Raw genomic sequence first — 23,145 nt, 5'->3', positions numbered from 1 at the left:
TACAGCCATAATGATTGATAGTGAAGAGCATCTCTCCAAACAATGCAGAGGAAATAAATGTTGCAAACAGACCAATAAAATGAATGTTTTCTCTCCCAATGACTGGTATCAGTCGCCAGTTTGTTGGATCAATACATGACTCATCTGCAGATCCTTTGGCGCTTTTCATCCCGTTCCCGAAGCCCTCATCGGTATGACGATCACATCCAAAGACAGGCGACCGTCTACGTTTACCCTTCCCCCTAAAAAATGCTCCTGTGAGCTTGATGCTAATGAACGTTGCATGACAGATCCTGTTTGGATAGTTATCAGCAAAAGGGCCAAGCAAAGATGATTCCTCGTTTCTTGTCAAGATTATTTCAAAATGAGGAGGGGGTTCCATCCTATCTGATCTGCTGTCGGGCAATTTTGATTTTCTTCATTAAAGTCAATTTTGTTTTTCATGCACTACAGAGGCTAAAAACAAGTTGATTCCATCGCCACATTCAATATTGTGTTGCTTCATAGCCTACATCACCTCAGATTCTTCATTTCGTGTTGTAACGAAAAGTATACCGGTATCACATAACAAAGAAGGTGGCTGGTAGAACTAACTGGGAATGGGAAGGGGACGTGAAACTAGGAATCAATATCGCTTGGCCTCATGAACACCGCATGACAGATACTGTTTGGATGGTTATTAGCAATCGTCGCTTGACAGATTATGACCCATCGCACATTCAAATATCAGTCTGAATGCTTCCTAACTACATCTTTATGTCTGCTAAGTACTTCATAGGATGGATGTAATTTTCTCATGTACGTACTATTTGTTAAGGTTTAGGTATGAAGAATACATAATACTTTTCAATGATGCACCGTGGTTATTTTTCTTCGAGCTTATGCCAGAGTTATTCAGAAATCATTCCCTCTCCATCTTATATCACTAAAATTTACATAGAACTTTCAGTGATGGATCAGAACATTTAACATTGGCTACATATATGGTTATACATAAAATGGTCTCGTTGTAATGGATTGTTTCCAACTGAATACGGATAAAGAATGTTTTTATAACTTGGCAAATTGATGTGATTTTGTTTTTTATATTGTAATGATCATATCAAATGTGCTCTTTTCAAACAGGAACTAGTTACTACTCTATGTGTTAAAATTATTACTTTAATATTAATCTGTCCAAAAAGTTATAATAGTCAAGTCAAATGCTCTATCTGAAATCTGTTACTTTATCTATCAAAATGTCCTGCAAGTATCGTATAGAATATCTTTAATAGATAAGCCCTCAAGGATGGAAATGAAGGATGATCATTTCAATTGAACCTCTCCTAATTGCTTCAATTTCCTTCAAGACGACTCTCAGAGACCAAGGTGTGTGTGCTAATTACAAATGTAGTCTGAGGCTTTCCTACTTGTATCATTGAAAGGAGCAGAAAATGGTTACGATGACACGTACTCCAAACATTAGTCAAAGCAAACATCTGCATTTATTGGATTCCATTCAAATATACTACTTACTAATAGTACAAAGTACATAGCTCTTGAAAACAGCAATCACTTTCATTAAAGGCAATACTAGGTGAGTTTACTTTAATATGTTAGTTATGTGTCAATTTCTTTTCTTCCATCCCAGACCCTCCCCCCCCCCCCCCTCCCCTCCTCACACGTAAGTCTGTTTATTTTTAAATAAAATATGATAATAAAGCAGCTAAAAATATTATCTCCCAAGCACCCAAGCACATCTCAGCTTGGTATTCCAAAGTATTAATAACCTTAACTCTAACCCCACATAGACCTGCCCCCTAACCATAATTCTAACCCTTGGCCTTATAAACCCCCAACCCTAAATCAAAGCACTATTTCACAAAACCCTATAATGTACTACAGACTATCTAAAAAAAATGTTTCCGTCAGTGACTGACACTACCTTTAAGATGCCTTCACGATGTACTTCAAGTGTCTCCTTGATCATTAGCAGGGGTACCAAGATAGAGACTGTTTACACTCTAAATTCTTCTGAGCAAGCATTCACATGAGGCGTGTCTGCACTATCTCGAGATTGCCAAATATCCAGCTATTTTGAACTATCCCGATCAAAACTATCCAGCTATTTGCGTCTTCATTAGACCGAAGTGGCAAATTAGCTGGATAGTTGGTCGGGATAATATCCCAAGATATCTCGGTCTAGTTTGCAAAATATCCTTCTATTTCCGAACTAGCGGGATAGTTTGCGACCGTCTTCATTAGACCGAAGTACGGAGTCAATTATCCCGATCCCATCATGCACAACGATTTCCGGTTCGCACATGCGATCTATACCGCTCAGCGCTGACCTCGCAACCACTGACCTCGAGTAAACACGGAAAACCGCAAACTAGACCGAGATATCTTGGGATATTATCCCGACCAACTATCCAGCTAATTTGCTACTTCGGTCTAATGAAGACGCAAATAAGCTGGATAGTTTGCGATCGGGATAATTCAAATAGCTGGATATTTGGCAATCTCGAGATAGTGCAGACACGCCTTATGATGAGACATACTGGAACCCAAGGATAGATGGGTGAAGATGCCCTGACAAAAAGGACTAAATCTCAAGGAAAACATATGTGATGAGGTGATCCCACATTTGCTCTGGCTGTGACAATCGCTCCCGGCTTTAAGTCTTAAAATTTTCAAAGGTATAGGGTTAGGGTTAGGAAGTAATTCAGTTTAAGGATAAGCTAAGCTTAAGGATTAGGATTAGGTATAACATTAGGTCTAGGGCCAAAGTAAGGAATTCTTTTAGTGTAGAAAGCTGCCTGCAGAGCAATTGTCCCAGGAGCATATGTCTGGCGACTAGGTGATGAAGTAGCGACGACGAGGACCTCGTCAGTTGGGAGGGGGAGATGGTGTTGGAGAGAAGGTGAGAGACTCAAAGGTATACAGGATGAAAGCAGAATAGAATTGAATGAAATAGAAGCTAGAGTTTGAAAAGCATTCTGGTGTAATATCAGGATACTGTGATGGCTATAAATGGCATCAGTGGAATATTTCCTTGTAGAGAAAGAGTTGATCAATACACTGTATTGAAAATTACAGGTACGAGCTACAAGATAGGCCTACATGTAGACCAAGATAGACTGATAGTTCTATCTAAAGATAGCGTTTTAGGCATGAATAGACAAGACTGCAAGAGTTGGTCAATGAAGGACTTTGTTTCCAAGAAATGTCATTCTCAATGAAGCCCTAACTATAGAAGACCATCAGAGTTGACTTAACCCTAAAAAGGCCGGGCTATTTGAGGTCTTAGTAGGGCCGGGGGGGGGCCATAATGGCCCCCCCTTAAGATCTCGGCCGCGAAGCGGCCGATTGCCGCGAAAATTTGCACGCATGTCAAGGGAAGTGTATAGAATAATGTGATAATTTCAATTTTTTGAAAAATTCACTCATTTGCATATTTATGGTAATTTATGCAAATAAAGTCATAAAAATCACATTTTTACCCATAAATCATATATTATTCATATTTAAGCATTCTTTTTCACTACATATATTCATTAGACCATTCTCAATAACAATACGACAAAAAAATTTGGAAGAGCCAGCTTATTCCTTATGTTATCCCTTGTTTAGATAATTTCTTATGTATTTCATTGTTTTTTTAACTAATGTATTTCATTGTTTTTGTTGTTTTATTTCATTTCTTACTACAATTCAACTATTTTGACTTCAAAAACAACCACCTCAACTTTAAACAAGACCCAATAACCCATGTTTGTTCTGTTTTTAGGAAAAATGACTTTTCCATATGTTTTGTACACAAATCACGAAAATGAGCGATTTTCAGGCTGACATGCAAAGACAAAAGGTCACGTGACCTTGTAACCGTAGGTCCGATTTTCAAAAAAATGATTTCAAAAGTTGCGCAAGACTCGAAAGAAAAAAGTCAGCGAGCGGCGGGGCGCCATCCATATGCGTTCCCGAGCAATCGGAAAAATCGTGGAGGGGGGGGGGGCCATAATGGCCCCCCCCCCGGCCTTATTAGGGTTAACCAACTGGAATATTCCTATTCCATCTAACTTGCAAAGACATAAATAATTTGCCATTCTTATGATTATGTTTCTATAAGTAATCTTTTTCCTGGATATCATTTAAAGAAGGGTTGAGTGACCTGTAAGAATCTACTTGTGGTGTTTTCAAAAGCTACTATTGAAAGCTGACATGAAAGTTTCAATTGCTGATACTAATGACTCTTAACTTATTTTCTTAAAATAAAGACGAAGTATGACTTCACTTACTTTCATTTACTTTGACGAAGTGATTATAAACTAGTAATTAGCCACGTTCGGCTTCACAAATGTATGTTACATAATCAGTCCTTAGCTCTGTAATGTAACAGTACGCTGGTGAGATATTATGAAAGCTCAACGACACAGCAACCCTTGCTGGGTTACTAACTCAAGAGCAAGCATGAATACCACTTGACTTCTGCGCTATTTGCATCTTTAAGAGAGTCCTTGTAGAGATGGTATAATTACTTTCGCTTAGGCAGGAGTGAAGTACCTGCAACTAGAGTGAGTAGCTGTGCCGCCAGCTGGATTTCGCATCTCTTCTTCATAGCAGACAATAATTATGTTCACATCATCTATGTGTCGTACCTTATTTTTAGAACTTTTCATTTCCGTTGACATGAAAAATAATGTAGGCACACGTTCACTCATGCTGAAATATGAATCATGTATGCTGTCATCATCAATATGTTTCAAGGGAAGCCATTAATAAATATCCTTCATTAACCTTTGATTATAACTAGGATGACATAAGCAGATCCATCTACATGTAGGTTAAGTGGACCGAGTTATGCAATTTTTTAATCGTAAGATGGAATATTGAAGAACCCGTCGCAAAACTTGTACAAATTGTAATGCGTCAATGCTGTAGGACACTTTACATCTCCATAATTTGACATTCACAGTTCATCTAGCTAGATTCAGCTCGAGACATATTGACCTACCTTGTAGAACCTTATGAAGTCAGCCGCATAATTTCATCAGATGGACTACGAGGCCTGGATGTTTGCACACTGAATTACAGCTCCAGTGACCTAATAAAAATAAGAAACAAAAACCATATTGGTGAGAGGTCTGCAACAGCTAGTTGGGTTGATACAGAGCAAAGCAATGTGCTGATTGGATAAAGCCATGTCTTTCATTGCATTTTCATTTCTTGCACGAGTCCTGCTTGATGTAATGAAGGTATTTTTCTACTCCGCAAGCCTTTTCTTAAAGGTGTAACACAGGCAGTCTACGATATACTCCGTTGATCTTCTCCTTTAGAACCACTAACGTTACTATCATCATCATCATAAACATCATTATTATTGTCATTGTCATCGTCATTATCCTCATCACCAGCACCATTGCCATTATCATCATATCATCATTATCATCATCATCATCCCCATCATCTTCTTCATCACCGCCGTCAACTCGTCATCATTATCCTTACCGCCATCCTCATCATAACTATCACAAGCATTACCGCTAATACCTCCATCATCATTACTATTTTTACTAACTTTAAATCTAATGTAAAAATAGTAAAAACTAGATAGAAAACCAAGACATGAAAAATATGCTTATAATACAGAATATACACCATTGCAAATTTTGCTATATCCTTTTGGAAACGAAATACAGCCATGAAGGATTGCATGTCAATATCTCCTTCTTTCACAACAACCTTCTTTATTACATAAATGAAGCATTCCTACATTTATCAAGCGACTTGTTTACAAGATATTCATGTTTTACTGGACTCTTGGGGACTTGAATATTATGAGAGTCAATGAAATATCAAACGATTATGATACCTGTGACCTTTATGAATAAATGTCAATGGCTCATCATAAAGAATCAAGTTACGGTCTTGGGATCGACATGAACATTCCCATTCTCTTCATTATTACTTTACTGATACCTTGAACAGCCAAATATCAAAGCCCAAATATTACATAAGTATTCTACGCCGTTACTATTATGCACAATAATTTTTTTTTTTACTCGGTATTCTAAAAAATACAAGAAGACTGTATTGAAACACTGTTTATAGGAGCAGATATGATGCACATTGAGGTGTGTAAATAGTGTGGCTTTGCTCAGCACACTTTTTTAATGAATGTCACTAGGTTTTGAACTTAGATATTTTATTCAAAACCCAACAAAATCTATATATTGGAAAATGGCCATAGCTTTTTTATTTGTTATTGGTACATGAATGAATAAGAATAAATTGTTGTATTCATGATGTTTTGTTCTGTATATTTAATTACCGGAACGTGTATGTTATTTTGACCTTGCTTTAAAAGTGGGGGAGTGTGTGTGCTGGAAACAACTGCAAGCATGAAAAGCCAGGGTATAATGTCATGAACACATGCCTGGGGACATTTTTTTGATGCATTACCTTTTCTTCAAAAATAATGAATGTCATTATTATTAATGAATCTCACTATACAAAGAAGAAGGGTGAGCAGAAAGGAAGGGAGAGAAGTACGGACGGAAGAATGAATGATGGCAGAGAAAGAAGGTACAGCAACAAGAGAAGGACATCAGGACGGAACATTCATTTTTTATCATCAGGTCTAGACCTGTCCTCGTCTTCCCGCCCATGATCAATGAGCTGGGGCCAAATTGTTGACACAAGCCCTAGAGATCAGGGATGCTACAGAAGGGTTACACCCCTGAAACTCAATCCAGACGCCCGCCCTCGCTTGTCTGCCGGATGAAAGCAGCTTAGCGAAGACTCGAAACAGATTGAGCTGTATGAGGGGGCTGCATGGTGGGGTGATGTTTGCGGACTGCATCAAAAGAGCCATCTCCTATAAATAGTCCACATCAATGTGAATGTTTAACTAAACTTCTATAACATACATGTTTTTCGAGTTTCGACAAAATGGTAAAGATGTTTACCAGTCTCTAAACAGAATGACAGATGGGAGTAGAAGAAGACACTAATAACGACCGAACAATAAGAACCAGTGTCTCAAATCATTTGGAAACAAGATGTCAAAGCCCTAACCATTCCATCAAAGAAAATGAGGGAACAAGAGCATCTTACACAGGCTGAGGACCTGAATAGTTTTCCAAGCGATGTAAAGAGAATATTAAACTGATACTTTACTTTTCTGTGAAAAGTTATACTCAATACACCCTTGAAATCCTGAGATTACACATGTAGTAGAGGATAGCCATCTCTGGCGATACTCTCTTCTTGGCAGGCACTCCCTGTCACTTTACTCAGCTTTGTTTACATGTTCAGCATGCATTGACACCAGAGGGCAGTGTTGTATATCTGTCAATGGATTCCCATTTTTTACTTGAGCAGGGAAGGAGGAGCACTTTGACACATTTGATCAGCTTTCAGAGCAGACATAATCATGAATGCTGTAAGATAAATGCTACAAATTGCCTTGAAGAATTTTTTTTTTTTGTACCTTTGGGAGAAGTCGATTTTTTCTTTTCCTCATGTTGCATTTCTTACGCAAAATACCATGGCAAGTAACATAAAATAGTATATTCATATGAATGGTAATGATTCCTTAATAAAAGTATTCCATAATGGTTTGATTACAAGTATCTATTAATTGAAAATAATATCTATTTTCCCTCTATTCCTCAGCCTAAATGGTCAAGCTTCTCACAGCTAAATTATGAATATACAAATTGAAAACAGACAACATCTTGATTGACCTACACCTTTTGCAATATAAATTCCACATAATATGTAGCTTTGTTATAGATATACTATCCACTCAGATTATCAGACAGTCAGAAAGACATACGTATGTAATAAAGCTCCACAACTGCTTACAAATATACAGAAGCCCTCAACACCAACTGATATATGCTGAAGCACACCTTTCAAGCCCAAAATAGAACTGAAAAGAGTGACTTTAGATGTCTCAATACTTTATTGTAAATAAAGGAACTGACTTGAAACCTCCACTGATTGATTCTCTAAGAAGTCGGGCGTGACAAAGCCAGGATAACACTAACAAAGGGAGAGCTTCTTCTCGCTCCTCTATGGCATGCATGATCTAACCGCCAAACTGTTAGGAAAGGAAGTTCAGAAGACCGTTACAAATTTCAAATACTACCTGTCAGAATGATGCAATTTTAAGCAGAAATGTAAAAAGGTATCCCCAATTCAAACTTTTCATAATGTACACTTAACTGAAACAATAAATATATACATGTATATGCAATGCTAAGTTCCAACCTATTGTTGGTCTACATTTTAGAAATTGGATATGCCACATTATTGTTTGATTGATTTTATTTCTGCGTTCAAAAATATACAAATTCAAAGTCAAAGTACAAAATTTCAAACAATAACAAATACAATGAATACAATGTTTACAAAAGTAATTAAATGAAAAGTCATGTACAATTATATCATTTGATAAACATGTACGAAGCATACAATTATGATAATTAATCTTTAAAAAGTGTGTGAGTGAGATCAACCAAATGAATTCTGTAAAACAAGATGTCAGCGGCAGAGGTATCTTAAATCTGTAACGGTATTGTCGTAAAAACAACTTTCATGTGCATGAAACGTTCGCAAATTTTGCCAGTAGTTATGTTTCAAGAAAGTTTATTAAATCACATCAACAAGACACTGAATAGTTGAGATTCCTGAAAGTTTTATGTCACAAAAGTTATCTCTTTTTCCCAACTGCTTTGAGATGGGCAGCACAGAATAGCTAAGAGGTTCGGGGGTTGGGGTACATGAATAGATGATCCTTCCTTTATAAAGTAAAGGATATGTGATGTCAAGCTTGAAAGCTAGGAAACTTCAAATAAGTAAAAATGGGAAAGGATAACATCACAGATCTGCACAATTAGTTACGGCATAACACTAGTATCTGTAAGGATTATTCTACGCTAAGTATAAAACTAAACCCTTCATCAAATCAATAACTTTTTGAACGGATTTCGGTCATTTTCCCTAAAAGACTAAAGGAGGTAATGCACTCCTGCTTGAATTCACTTTAAGTCCGGTATCAAATTTAGCCTGGTAGTTGTGAAAGAAACCCTGTATCCTTCCCCTGTATTAACAGTTTTGTTAGATTTATACATGTAAACTACCAAGATGAGTTTGAATTAGGCTTTGTTTACATAAAACCAAGACATGACATTATCAACAGATAATACCATATATTTTTCTCTTGACTGAATATTTTACGAGTATGACAACAACATTGGGGTAAAGTCATGAAAATAAGTAGGCCTACACCTAGTAAAGTCAGTAAATTTGGCCTACATCTCTACCTCCTTCATCTCCACAACAAAGACAACATCAGTTTATTACACCTCTATTTACAGGAATGAAATCCCCCCCCCTCCCCGCCCCCTTTACAATATATATATATATATACCGGTAGCAATAAAAGTCAGAATACTATACAGGGAATAATTTTCCCGGTATCGCATCGCAATTTGCGACGCATTTTCAGCCATTTGCTACACATCTTTTTTTATGAATCGCAATTGCTGCGATGCAAATGCAAACATACATGTTTAAGGGCGGGATCATCACACCTCTGTTCAAGTACAAGTGCGAGTGAGAAGCCCGTTTCGCGATCTGAATAATCTGAATTACTAGGCTAGCTCATCACACCTCAGTACAAGTGCGAGTGAGTAGCCCGTTTCGCGATCGCCGGCCCTGTAATCAGAATACAGGGCCGGCGATCGCGAAATTGGCTACTCACTCACACTTGTATGTTTGCATTTACAGCGTAACTACTGTGCGTGAAGTATACTGCAGTCACTCTCTAACCGTGAAGCTTATACACATACACCCATTGTCGCGCAAGCACATGGCATGCTACGATCACCTTCTAACCGCGATTGTTGTTTTGAGGCATGGTTCGCGCGATCATTGCACAATGCAATGACAATGCACGTGGGATCTAATTACATGCATCGCATGTGCGCGATGATCGTACCTGGGAGTTGTTTGTTTACTGTCACTGCAGCAAGTGGCCATATCCATTTGAGGACTAGAAATGTGAGTACACCCACCATGTTTACATGTACATTCATCTTATTGTAGTGGGCAGAAAATGTGCGCTTTGCTATATGAGAAAAAAATTGCGATACAAATTTATCCAACTGCTATGCAAAAATTATTTTGTATAGCAGTTTTGCTATACAATTTTTTTGCTGAAAATTATTCCCTGCTATATCTCCACTAATATGAGAACTGCCTACCGGTAATGCAGTCAAAAATTAAAACAATTCCAGAAGCACATTCGTTTATTTCCCTCACATCATCAAGTATGCAATGGATAAGAAAGGTCAAAGGTTATTTACAAATAATTTGGACCAGGTGACTTGGAGCATCGTAAATTAAAGCAATGGTAGGATTGTGATCTACTGACATCAGAGTGTGACCTTTGCTACCTACAATCTCCTGTAAAGCCCTATCACCTGTAGGTTCAGGCTAAACCTATGGGTTCAGGCTGAACCAGGGCATCCTCACAAATGCAGAGCATATATCATTTTTCTTACTGTATGATTGAACCTACATGTACATTGTTCTGTATTAATATCATCCAGCTTCTGTTTCTGCTTCTGTTCTTGTTACTATGCACAGTTGAGTATATTTGTTTGAAAATTGTGCAATATAAATTTAAACTATCAATTTTAATATCATATAATCATATATATCTTCTATAATACACCCATTTGTAAAACTTTAACTGACATGCAAGACAGCCTGTAGATCCGGATGTGCAGTTTTGATATACAAAAGGGGGAATTAATAAATACCGCACACAAATGTCTGTGACCAATCACAAATAATCTTTTGATTGAAACATTTGCCATTCTCTGTTGTGTCTACAGTCACAGTTTCATGCACAAAATAGAGAGCACTGACATGTATGTAGAGCATAGTAATTTTTTATGTTTCATGTTCTCGATTTAGTATGATGATGAAAGCGATGAAAGCAATGTAGCACTATGCGGGTCACTGCACTTTGTTCACGCATGAAATGATGAATCTAATGTTACCACTGCAAAATGATCATTAAATACAAAATCTAATTGCTTTTCCCCCATGTCAATATGAAAGTCAGACATTGTTACTTGCTTTGTGACGGTAGGTCTCGAGCAAGACAAAATGTCTGAGGCACAAGCTAAGGATGATCAGTGATTGGATCAAAAAAATGGACGATACCATGACATGAAAGCACAATGGAAGCAACGACAAAAACCAAGAGGAATACTTCAGTGAAAGTACCTAGGACGGAACTAAAAAATGGAAGATCAAGATATGTCATGAATGATTTGCCAATTTGGGATAGCGACAGCCAAATGGACCAACACCACCATGTTTTAACACTTTGTGTATGTCTGGGAAGGTTTATTAGGGTGATGTATGGGAAATTCTGTTATTTTCACACGACCATAAATAGCATTCTGTGTCAGTAGACAAAGTATTGATCAGAATATGGGGGTGTGAAAGTGATATGGAACCTACACAGAAACAGAGGTATACACTGTACAGGGGGACATGGGGGAGTACCCCCCCCCCCCCTCCCTCAAATTGTGAAAAAATGCACAAAGAAAAGAATGATGTATAGTATGTAGAGTACGGTGCGACCCCTTTCCCTTCCACACCCTCCTCCCACTAAAATATCTTGCTCCCTCCTTTGAACTCATAACTCAACTTTGAACAATATGACTACCATAAGCTTGAAATTGAAAGGTTATCTAATTGGAGTAAAAAATATTAAAAAACCTGTTGATTGACATTTTTTTAAATATCCTGTCCCATCCCAAAAATGTGGCATTCTTAAATGATTTCTTGTAATCATATCATTTGCTTCATTGGACTACCATATTCATGTTATACAAACAGATTAAACTTTTCAACTGTGAGGTATCTTTTTTTCGGCCAAGAGCGGAGCAACATTATAATAATACTTCCACAAAACACACATGTCTGTGTGGTGTGCCAACATAATGTTCATTTTTGCCCCTACAATTCATTTCATTTCACAGCTGATTTGCTTACAAAAACCTGCATGTTGGTTCTACCAACCCTGTATTTCTAATTTCTAAATAAATGACTGATTTCTCATTACATCGTTACACAGTGCCAATCAACATTAGGGTAACTCAAGGCTGAACTAAATGGTTATACATTTTGTACAGATAATGTTTCTATCCCTCCACTTCTCTTATAATTGACAAGTGGCTTTTCTTACGCACAAACCTATATGTTGGTCTATCAGCTGTGTATTTCTTTTATGATTGAATTGTGATTTCATCTTCATATGGTTGCAATCAACATTAGGGTAACCGAGGCTGAATTTGGTATAAAATAAATTCAGTTGATGAGCTGAAAGTTGTTTATATTTTGGCTCTCAATTCTTCATTTCTGAGTGGATTTCATTACTAAAATCTACATGTTGATCTAACCAACACTGTATTTCTTTGAAAATGGATTCCTCACACACTTGTAAATAACTTTACATTCAAATATTATTAAATTACATTTATTATAAAACAATCTTTGTATGTCTGTATCTGGTACGGATAAAAGTTTTAATTACTTGTTACAAATAATTGGTCACCGGATTCAGGGATTCTGTAATTCTGCATGTGATGTTGGTTTAACATACCGGTACATTTGCAGCACATTCAAAACAAATGTTCCACAAACTTCTTCAATTTTGCTTCTTTATCAACAGTTGAAAGTGTCTGGATCGATACTAGGTGATGGAGCTTAGTTTTGACATTAACAATCTTGAACATACAATGAGCCTCTCTCTCTCCTTCAAAATCCCGAGAGACAGACATGTGTTTAACTAGATCATCTGCAGACTAAACACAATCATTTCAGACAGATCAAAACATCACTAGAGACTTTTTTCATTTTTTTTTTACAACCACATCATTTTTTTTTTACAACCACATCAATTTTTTTTGGTTAACAGGATGTTATCAGAAATAACAATCATTTGATATTGATGAAAAATACTAAGGGCCAAATACAACAGGTTACAGAGGATATCCTCTTCTTGAAAACAAGTTTCTATTACATGTGAATGACCAATGACCACCAACAACTTCCTGTATATGTATGTGTTGTTGTTTCTGTCTCTCTCTCTATCTCTCTCTCTCTCTCTCTCTATCTCTCCATCTCTCTCTCTCTCCATCTCTCTCTCTCTCTCTATCCCTCTCTCTCTCTCTCTCTCTCTCTCTGTGTCCCTCTCTCTCTCTCTCTCTCTCTCTCTCTGTTCTTTCTCTCTCATTCAGCGCATTTAGCATGCATGTCATCGCCTCAAAATAAAAATAAACAAATCTTCATATCTTTGGGTGGGGGGGGGGGGGTGCAGATGGGTTGTTACCATAGTATCCAATCTCTGGCAAAGAAATGTAGAAGTGGTACTGGTCATTGCCCTTCTAGATCTCAAACTGTTAAGAGCACTGACAACCCATCTTGGAATAAATAGTAAAACCAATCTTACAATTGATTTTTTTTTTTATATCACGAGGGATCAAACCCGTTGCATGATGAAGAGAAAAGAACTTGGAACAGAGCACAAAGTCATAAGTCATCAAAGGCTGTGTTTGGTTCCAGTCAACAGAAGAGCAATGTTTGACCTAGAAAAGTAAATGTAGAATCAATCGCTGAACAAATGACAGTTTATTCTCAAAGGGTTCCAGAGTCATTATATGTGGAGGATTGGACTTAAATCTAGGTCTATGTCAACTATGATTGTAAGCCAACTATTTCTTTAAATTGTAAGGACCAAGTTGGGCTCAAACTAAGGATTCCTCTAATGACTTTTGGCAGAGTACGAGAACAATAATACCTGAAAGATCACACAATACAAAGGTAGGGGAAAGGTAAGCAGAATCATGAACAGTGATGAATCTAATTCACAGGACTGAAATAGTTTGATAGGTTTTTATCTTTAAAAAAAAATCAATTTAAGTCATAAATCTTCATCATGATCATAACTGACAATACGGATGGACCAAGTGAGATATAATTTTGCAATCAATCAATAATTGACAGTCTTTTAAATATCTGTATAACAAATATTTTAACTGAAGAAATGTAGAATAGAAAGGAAGAAGATACGAGGCCCCTGGCATTGCTTGATTCTCAGAGCCAAACAGGCAATGTGTGTGTCATCACGGGGTCTTGGGGTCACATGGGGTCACCGTCACATGTACAGAAACAATTTGTCTGTTGAGAGCCAGAAGGACATTAACTCTTGTGTTATGATAAATGAGCTAGCAACCTTCTGTCTCCAAATATATAATTTATCTCCCATTTTGCTTTTACGATGCATTTACTTGTCACCTGCCCCATATATTCCTATCAAGTTAGTCAAGCGACATAAATCATGTCAGATATTGGATTTTGGGGCACAGTGACTGGTCTTCAAGTTCAATTCTGGGTCAACCAGTATAAAAACTTATCAATAGCAAAGAAGCAGTATTACTAGATGATACTAATACCAAGGCTTGATACTAACATGCATCTAGTGCACATCCCCCCAACCCCCATAAAAAAATACGAAGAAATAAATAAAAATAAAAAATATGAAGAAATAAATAAAATAAAAATAATAAATAAATAAGTAAATAAAATGGTATTTTAGCTAGGTTTGCATTTATACTGCAAAAATCGGTGAAACTACACTCAAGAGGTGGATTTTTTTGTTCTCGATTTATTTGTTGTGTTGCTATGCGACTACCAGCAAAACACCAGAATGTGAGAAAAGTCAATATTCTTTTTGTTTCAGTGTAAATGCAGCTGAGGATGACGACAGATCGATCAAACTATATAAGTTTTATCCAGAAAGGCCAAGTAGTTGGTTAGTTTGGTCCATTTACCAGTTTGACTTGGCTTGAAGAAACAGACTGTCCATCTAGAATATCCACCATGAACTACAATAACAAAAGATGATCTGATTTTAAAATGTATATGAAGAGCAAATATTCTATATCGTCTGTTCAGAGCCAGAAGGGTGTTCACTTTGTGGCAAAGTATACGGGTTAACATCCTTCTGACTCAAGAGTCCAAACAGACGATATCATTTATTGTGATCCGTGCATGATACGTGAACACAAACTCTGCTTTCTTTGCCACAACAGGCACTGAAAAATATCAAGAACCTTGAGGTAACATTTAATCAAAAGAATTATGTTTTCAAACAAAATCATACATATATGTAGCTCTAATTTATACACAGCAACATGAATTTTTCATATCCAACCACAAGGAAATAAATCTTCTAGAAGGGAAAGAAATCTTCTAGGAGATAATTGGATCACAGCAACCATTAAATCTTGTCTGTTTTTCCACACTACGTAGCATGTAAGATTGATTGTAAACCATTATGCTCCAGGTACCAGACTACTGTACATCAATCCTATTCCCTCATCATTTAAAGGGGTACTCTCCCTCACCTGGTTTCTGATGAATTAGTTCCAAAGTGTCCAGACCAAGCTAATACAATTTAAAGATATGTTTTCTGAAATGTGAACACATGATAATTCTGTTTGAGGTAAATGAGCATGTTATGCAGAGTCGCAACACTGTATGCTGATTTGGCTCTGTAGATGTGCAGAAAAATAAACAAAATATTGCATTTTAAGAACTGTGCATGGCATGCAGGATGACAGTAGTTTTGCTCCATGCATTAAGGCATACGAAACAGTAGTTCTACATTAGAGCAGAAAAAAATATATTTCGTCTCATCAGCAATGGCAGATGAGTCAAAGTTAATGAAAGAAATATGTATCTTTATCATATTAAACAGCTATTTCAATCATTTTGAAGAGTGGCATTTCTTCAAAATTATTAGTTTCGAAGATTGTCTACTTACTTTAAGTCTGTAAAGGTCTGCATATAAATGTATGAATTTCAATAATTTACCATTTAAAAGTGAGTATTAATAATATTCAAGTTTTCAAAAAAACAAAGGGTTGACTGTACCTTTAAATCTTACATCATCCAACTTTGGGTTCTGACAAATCAATGCCAATAATTTTCTCCCACTTAAACATTTGCTCATCTGTAATACCTTCCAAATTGGATTCGCCCAAAGCCAGAAGCCCTACTGTCTCCATATTCCACCATTTTGAATAATGAAGGTAATTCCCTCATGTAATGCAATGAGGTATGTTACATGCACAAAGAGAAACCATTGAGAGCTGTTTGAAAACAGAATTCTAAGGAATTTTAAATGACACACCAGCAATTTACCTTATAAAGATTGATTGAATTGAATGACAGAGGCTAAAGTTATCTCATAGTTAAAGCTGGAATTTCATGGACACCATCTTTGTAATAGCCCCCTATACAATAAAGGTCTGCCACACTTTAAAGTAGTTTAGAGTGAAAAGTTGAGAGTAGCCCAAACTATTGGTTCCCCTCAATTACATTCTACAGCCTTTTCACACACAGCTAAAATTCTATAAACATGATTAGTATAAACGTGTTTCGAACGTGTTTAAACTAATCACGAGCCTTTCACACACAGAAATTTCGATGCGATCGTTAATAGTTTCGTGATTAACTACTGCTCGTAAAATGCGCAGTAGTGCCATTGCGCATTGAAGGTCATGTCATATCAATCAAAGCGCACGCTCCATCCAGTTTAAACACGTTTAAACACGAATTTCCTTTCACACACAAAATGTCAAGCTCTCTAGATACGAACTTCATATCTGCAGCCTGCTTTTAGGGGCGTATGGATCGCGACTTCGTATCTATCCCAACATCGTATAAACGATGTTCACACTGGGAAATTTTGTCTATAAACATGTTTAAAACTGTTGAGTGATTCTAATCATCTCTAGATTATGATACGATGAATTTTAGCTGTGTGTGAAAAGGCTGCTAGGCATACATCTATCAAATATATCACAGGTATGCGGCCTTATATCAAATATGCATGTCTATTTCAATATGACTATCATTAAGAAATTATTGAGATTTTATGATGTGACATGCCAATACAAAATTTACAGAACTATATATGGATATTATTATTTTCTTCATGTAGTTTTTTAGATTTTTTATTTTCCTCCAAATACACGTAATTAATTCTCATTTTCAGCTCTTTTTGCAAACTTTACTTTATGATGGACTTTCCTAGTTCTCAAATCAATAAATATTTTCAGGTTGTTCAATATATCTCGGAAGCACAGCTGTAGCCCCCCCCCCCCCCCCTCTTTCTCTTTCTCTCTACCAACATTTAAAAAAAATCACTGTTTATTTTCCTGGTTATATTGCTGCCATAGCAACTTGGAACTGATCTTGCTTCACATGTCATTTTAAAATGTCAAAGAGCACCTTTAAAAGCTTGCCAGCCTCCAATCCTTGCTATTTCATAACAAGCCACCATTCAGCAGAGTCTGAGCAATCTCCCATTCACTTGCCACAACTTTTGTTGTGTGCAGACCTTCAAAGCCGCCCTTTTCGACTGATGTATAAAGATTTTCTTGGTCCATTGCTTTCTTTTTCCTGCAATCCCCATTATTATGGGATCCTGTAAATAAACCACCTCTTGTAATGCATGAGGGATTGAGTAGAGCAAGGGTTTGAGTCAACACATGAAAACATACATATGAAAGAAAGAGAAGCCATCAACTCAGTCCCACAAATTTACTTTAGCGCTGGCTATTCATATGCACCACTGAGTACCTATGAATCTCAATAAAGTTTGCTCCATATAACTGTACGTGTGTAAACGAGAAGCTAACAAAAACCCAGAAGAAACATTCCGAGCCTTAACAAAATTGGATAATTATATATTGTGGATCTGAGCTACAAACAGTGTGTTTTTTCGTTTTCTATCATGTAAGCTGGGGGTACATTATTTAAATACTGCCATGAACAACAGAACCCTGCAGTCTCAACCAGTAATAATTAGCCTAAATTGTATACTATACAGCGCTTAACACTACTAAGGGCCCTGGGCCACTGTGAGCCCTAAACATTTATAAAAATAGAAACTGGGCCCCAAGCATACAGACATTTAAACATTTCAATTTGGACCTCCTGTAATAAAATTAAAATAACTGGTAATTAATTATTCAGTCACAATTACTGTATTTTTATGTTGTTGCTGTTGCTGGTCTCATGTAGGTTTACTTTCCTAGTTTCCGGTAAGCATATAAATTATGAATCTTCAAAATTCATCAGATTTCAGACTCCCTCTTGAAATACCAGCCAGTTCTCAGAATTTTCTCCGGGCTTGGGTTAGCCAGCTCTGCAAATTCAGCTCTTCAAATGCCACCTCTCTACAATTCTTGTGACTGAAGGCCACAAATTGTTTGACCTGAAGAAAAACATATCCTGACCCCATCCATAAAAACTGGCCTGATTGCACATGGTAAACATTGGGGCCCTCTACACTCCTGGGGCAAGCATTCAGAAGAGTCAGGCCTTGTTAGTTAGTGACAAGTTTGGAAATGGAGATGTGATGAGAGAAATGCAACTATGTAACAAACAAGGACATCTGTTCTATGTATGGGACCCAACAACAAGACCTGGGCCTGTTCGGGAGTTGTCAATCAGCAGTTCATCCTTAAAAGGCTCTCTACAATCTTCCATGTGTGACGAAAATTGAACAAATTTGAAGATTAATGAAAACATCTTTCCTCAAAACTACAAAGAAAAAAGAAAAAAGGTATAAGGAGACTGTGAATGGAAGATTTGTTGCGAGATAGAAGAGTGCATTATTCGATTTAAATAATCTTCTTTCAAATTTTCATACAAAGTTTCACTATACAAGAATACAAATTTGGAAATCTTTCTTCCTATCAATTCCCCCCCCCCTCCCTCTCTCTCTCTTCTCAGTCCTTCTTTCTTTTCTCCCACTTCTTCTCAATCTTCATCATCACCTCCACCCTTTTCATAAATTTCTCAGACTCTTGTCAACCAAACAAAAAATGTGCTGTATTGAGAGTCAGAGTCTCTCCTATTGAGCAAGATATTTTTAGACCTTACATACAATCCAAGAAGGGTTCACTGTACTTCCGTACATCACAAATAGAATGGGCCAAGCTTATTGGATCTGAAAGTCAGGAAATTGGAAGCATATTTTCTTCTCTTTCTCAACTGACAACTGAAAAAAGATGGCCATCTCGCAATCCCTTGGAGATGTTCCACCCAGGGAAAGGTTAGATGAAGTAGTTGATAGAATCACGTTTCAACCTTTGCTCATCAGAATGGGCTCTCTATGATATGTAATGAGTTTTCATCTGTTAGGAGCCAGAAGGGTGTTATTCCATCTAGCTCTCATCTCATGCAGCAGACAATTTGCCATAATACATGCAGGTCAGAATCATCAATAAGAATGAATAAATTAACCACCAATACAATGTAGTATTATTCAAGAAGAAGGACAATTATGATAATGTTATCATTTTCTTAATCACTGAACATACAGGTCTCTAATGAATGTGTGTCCATTTGTAGGCTTATGTATACAAGAGAACCCCCACCCCCACCCCCCTTTCAAAATAAAAAAGATATATAAATAATAATAATACAAATAAGAAATAAATAAAATACTCCTATAATTTAACAAATAAGAAAGCTTTTTTATATTTTCAAAAGCTTGCATGAACGAACATCATGTACATTTATTATGACACTATTTGACAAGGAAGGGGGGGGGCAGAATGCTTATACCAGTACTGCACATGTTCCAACTGGTGGTCTATGAAAGCCCTGGCCATCAATCTCATGCATGACTTTATAGATGGGCAACTCAACAAAAGTTGTGTGCGTACTACTGTGGCAAGTTTTGGTATCAAGCAAAGGAGCGCAACACACCTGTCACTTGGAGTGGTATATCAGTAGAAGTGAAGAACATTTAGGCCATATTTTCTTCAAAATATCATTTTCAGGACAAAATGTGGCAACATTTTCTATCTTTGGGTCTGATAATTATTTCAAACCACAAATATTTCACAATCACATTTATTTCTTCGGTCTAAACTTGCCCAGGTAGTAAAAGCTATTCCTAACCACCATTTCTGTCTGCCTGTTTCTTTCAAAGGGTCATGAATGAGATTTGGAAAATTAGTTACATTACATATCAGCTGCTTGGAGCCAAACTTTCAAATGCTCTTACTACATGAATTGAAAAGATTTTTTGTGCCTTTCCTTTACCATGTATTTAATTTTCATGTCTCTCGCAGTCTTTTACTTATACTTCAATCTTCATGATTTAGAAAGCAGGGTAGCATACACTTTGTTTAAAAATTATCGTTCTGGTACATATGTATTGAAGCTACAAGGAGCACAGCAGCACATGCTTTTTCCCCATTGAATGAAGAATGAAGCAAAAAAATAAAGAGAGAAAATGAATGAAAGAAATGAGAAATGACACATAGAAAGATTATCTATCCCCCTCCTACACCTCCCGAACAAAAGACCTTGTAAATTAGCATAGCATTTTCCAAATGAGACTGGTGCCCCCCCCCCCCCCCCCCCAATAATGCAAGTGCCCTTCACAGGTTGGGCTCAATGATATACCACTGATACTGGAATCAAATCAATATATGACCTACATGTACATGTACCTGCAGGTTAAATCATTGATCAACCTGTCTGTCCAAATATTTAACCAATCATTCATCTATCCATCCATTCTTTCATTCATCTAAAGTCATTCTTTCTTTCATTCATCCATCCAGCCATTCAGACTTTCATTTATCCATCCAACCATTGTTTCATTGATCATTCGTGTAGTGAATACACTCATCCACTCATATTCTTCATACATTCCTCTAATCATTCATCTATTAATCGATCCACCATGTCCACATTCATTCACACATGTATCCACACCAATCATGCCAATCGTTCCATCCTTCAATATCACCAGCTCATCACTAAATGCATTACTTAGCCCATTCATCATCCATTTCTTCCTTCAAATTGTTTGTCACATCAGACATTAAATTTACATATGATTCCTGTTATTCTTGATCACTGATAAGCACAGATAATGATAAGCATCCATCCAGTACATTTCAGATGTTCAGTTCTTGCGATATACAAATGGCAATGGCAATGGCAATGGCAATGATGACTTGATGCACATGTCATTTTTTGTAATTGTCAATACACCACACAATCCACATATGAAAATTACGTTCCCTTAGACACGTAGACACCAAGGCCAGGAAATTACACAAACTCACAATCGTCATGACTCCATCTCATCTCCTTATCATCTCATCTCGCAGAAGCAATCATAAGCAATGTATCATTTCAGAATTTTCATCATTAACAATAATATTCTTACCTCTCAAGCATTACATCTATCACATGGAACACCAGCGGAGCTGAGCGGCGGCCGGATGTTGTGATGATGAATATAGGTCGAGGTGCGCTATTCGGCTGGCTGAGCTGGGGCGGATTTCGCTTGGCGATCGCTCGCATGGTACACAATATGTGCACAAGGCCTACATGGGGCGCGCCTATGGGAACTTGTCGCGCCCTTCTTCAACGTAACGAATTAGAGCTGGCGCTCTTTGACTGAAAGCAGATCATACTAGCTTTGACCGAGAGTTATCCATTCCAACTTCCTGCTTCGACTGAAATCTACAGTGATGTTGGCTGGAAGGCCGAGGGATGGCGAGGAGTAGCTGTTTTCTAAATCTTTATTCACCGTAAAAGCAGAGGGACAAGACAAGGCGCTGGTCGAAGAAAGAGAAGAAGGAAAAGAAGAAGAAGAACAAAAGAGAATAGGAAGAAGGAGAAGAAAAGCAAGAACAAGGAGAAGAACAATGAAAAAATAGAGCAAGACGAACAAGAAGGAGAACAATAACAAGAAAGAGAAGGAGAACAAGGAGAACAAGAAGAAGAAGAAGTAAAAAAAAAAAAAGACACAAGAGCAAGAAAAAAAACAAGAACAAGAATAGAGGATATTGGACTCACCCATGCATTCATGAATTTAAATAACAAGAACAAGAACAAGAAAAACAGTGAAAATAAATAATACATATCAAATTTTTGATCAAGGAAGGTTCTTCTTTATAAAAAAAAGCAAACATCAGTGTGATAAATTTGATAGGAAATGGGTATTGTATTTGCCTTTTTGGATCGTTTTATGCAATAGGCTTCACCTGTACTTTTTTTGTTATTTATTTTGTATAACTTGAATATCTTTTCAGTGTAAAATTGATATGAAACTAATAAAATTTCTTTTTTCCAACAAGTGGGTAAAGGGGGTAAACAAACTTTGCAACAAACTTTGCAACAGAAAATGAGGCCAAATCATCAACGTCCAAGGAATTACAAACTTTGTCCCCCTCGGTCGCCTTAATTCATCCTCAAAAGAAATTTAAGGTTTAGTTCTAATGAACTTCAACGAATGAGATATCCACCATTATATATTACCATCTCTCCTGAATTGGCTTATAGCAGTATACATTTTTTTTTTTGAGGGGTGTTGTTACTTCTAGAAGTCTTATTTTGACATTGGGGCCTATTTTTTTGTTTGGCCTATCCTATGTAAACTGATAAATTGTTTAGAATGATCCCACATGTTCGGATTTCAAAATAGTTTGATTTTAATTTTGATATGCGCTTTGATTTCTGCTTCTTTCATTCATACTCGAAATCTCCTTGTAGGCCTACTCTTTTTCTATATCAAAGCTGCATTATCTTGCGTGAACATGCTCGAGTCGAAATGGCCTCTATCATAATGAGCGACTCAATCTTCAGTGAAATTATCTTTCAAAACGCCCTCTACTGTGGTGATGCTCCACCGTATACAATGTGCATAATGACAAGCATGAGTTTTATCAATGTAGATGTGAGAGGATCGAAGGTCGAAAACAATGAAGGAAAATACTACCGAAAAGCAGATGAGGAGGATTCTCTTTCGGAACGGGAATTGGAATGGGGGGGGGGGGGGGGGGGGGGGCGCAAGTTTGAAGATTCTCTGATTATAATTTTCTTTTAAACACAACCCCTCCCCCCAACAAATAAAACAAACAATAACAAGGGGGAGGGGTCAAATACTTGCTCTTTTCTCTCTTTCTTCCCCTCCCTTTTTGACTTTTTTTCAGGGGGGCGGGGGCTCATATCCCATGGATCCTCCAA

At 37.1% G+C, this 23,145-nt stretch overlaps 1 long non-coding RNA gene across 1 annotated transcript in view; it reads right to left on the bottom strand.

Annotated features, from left to right (window-relative positions):
• LOC115919227 overlaps positions 1–21,472 on the bottom strand; it is a 61,632-nt gene extending 40,160 nt beyond the window's left edge. The window contains exons 1-2 of the long non-coding RNA XR_004061755.1: positions 21,341–21,472; positions 4,994–5,083 (exon numbers count right to left, since the gene is read on the bottom strand). This is a non-coding gene — a long non-coding RNA (uncharacterized LOC115919227). The remainder of the gene's footprint in view (positions 1–4,993; positions 5,084–21,340) is intronic.
• Positions 21,473–23,145: the final 1,673 nt, after the last annotated feature.

This window comes from Strongylocentrotus purpuratus, unplaced genomic scaffold (assembly GCF_000002235.5).
Source record: "Strongylocentrotus purpuratus isolate Spur 01 unplaced genomic scaffold, Spur_5.0 spur5_scaffold_6, whole genome shotgun sequence".
Lineage (NCBI taxonomy): Eukaryota > Metazoa > Echinodermata > Echinoidea > Camarodonta > Strongylocentrotidae > Strongylocentrotus > Strongylocentrotus purpuratus.
This window is presented reverse-complemented; position numbering and strand designations above follow the sequence as displayed.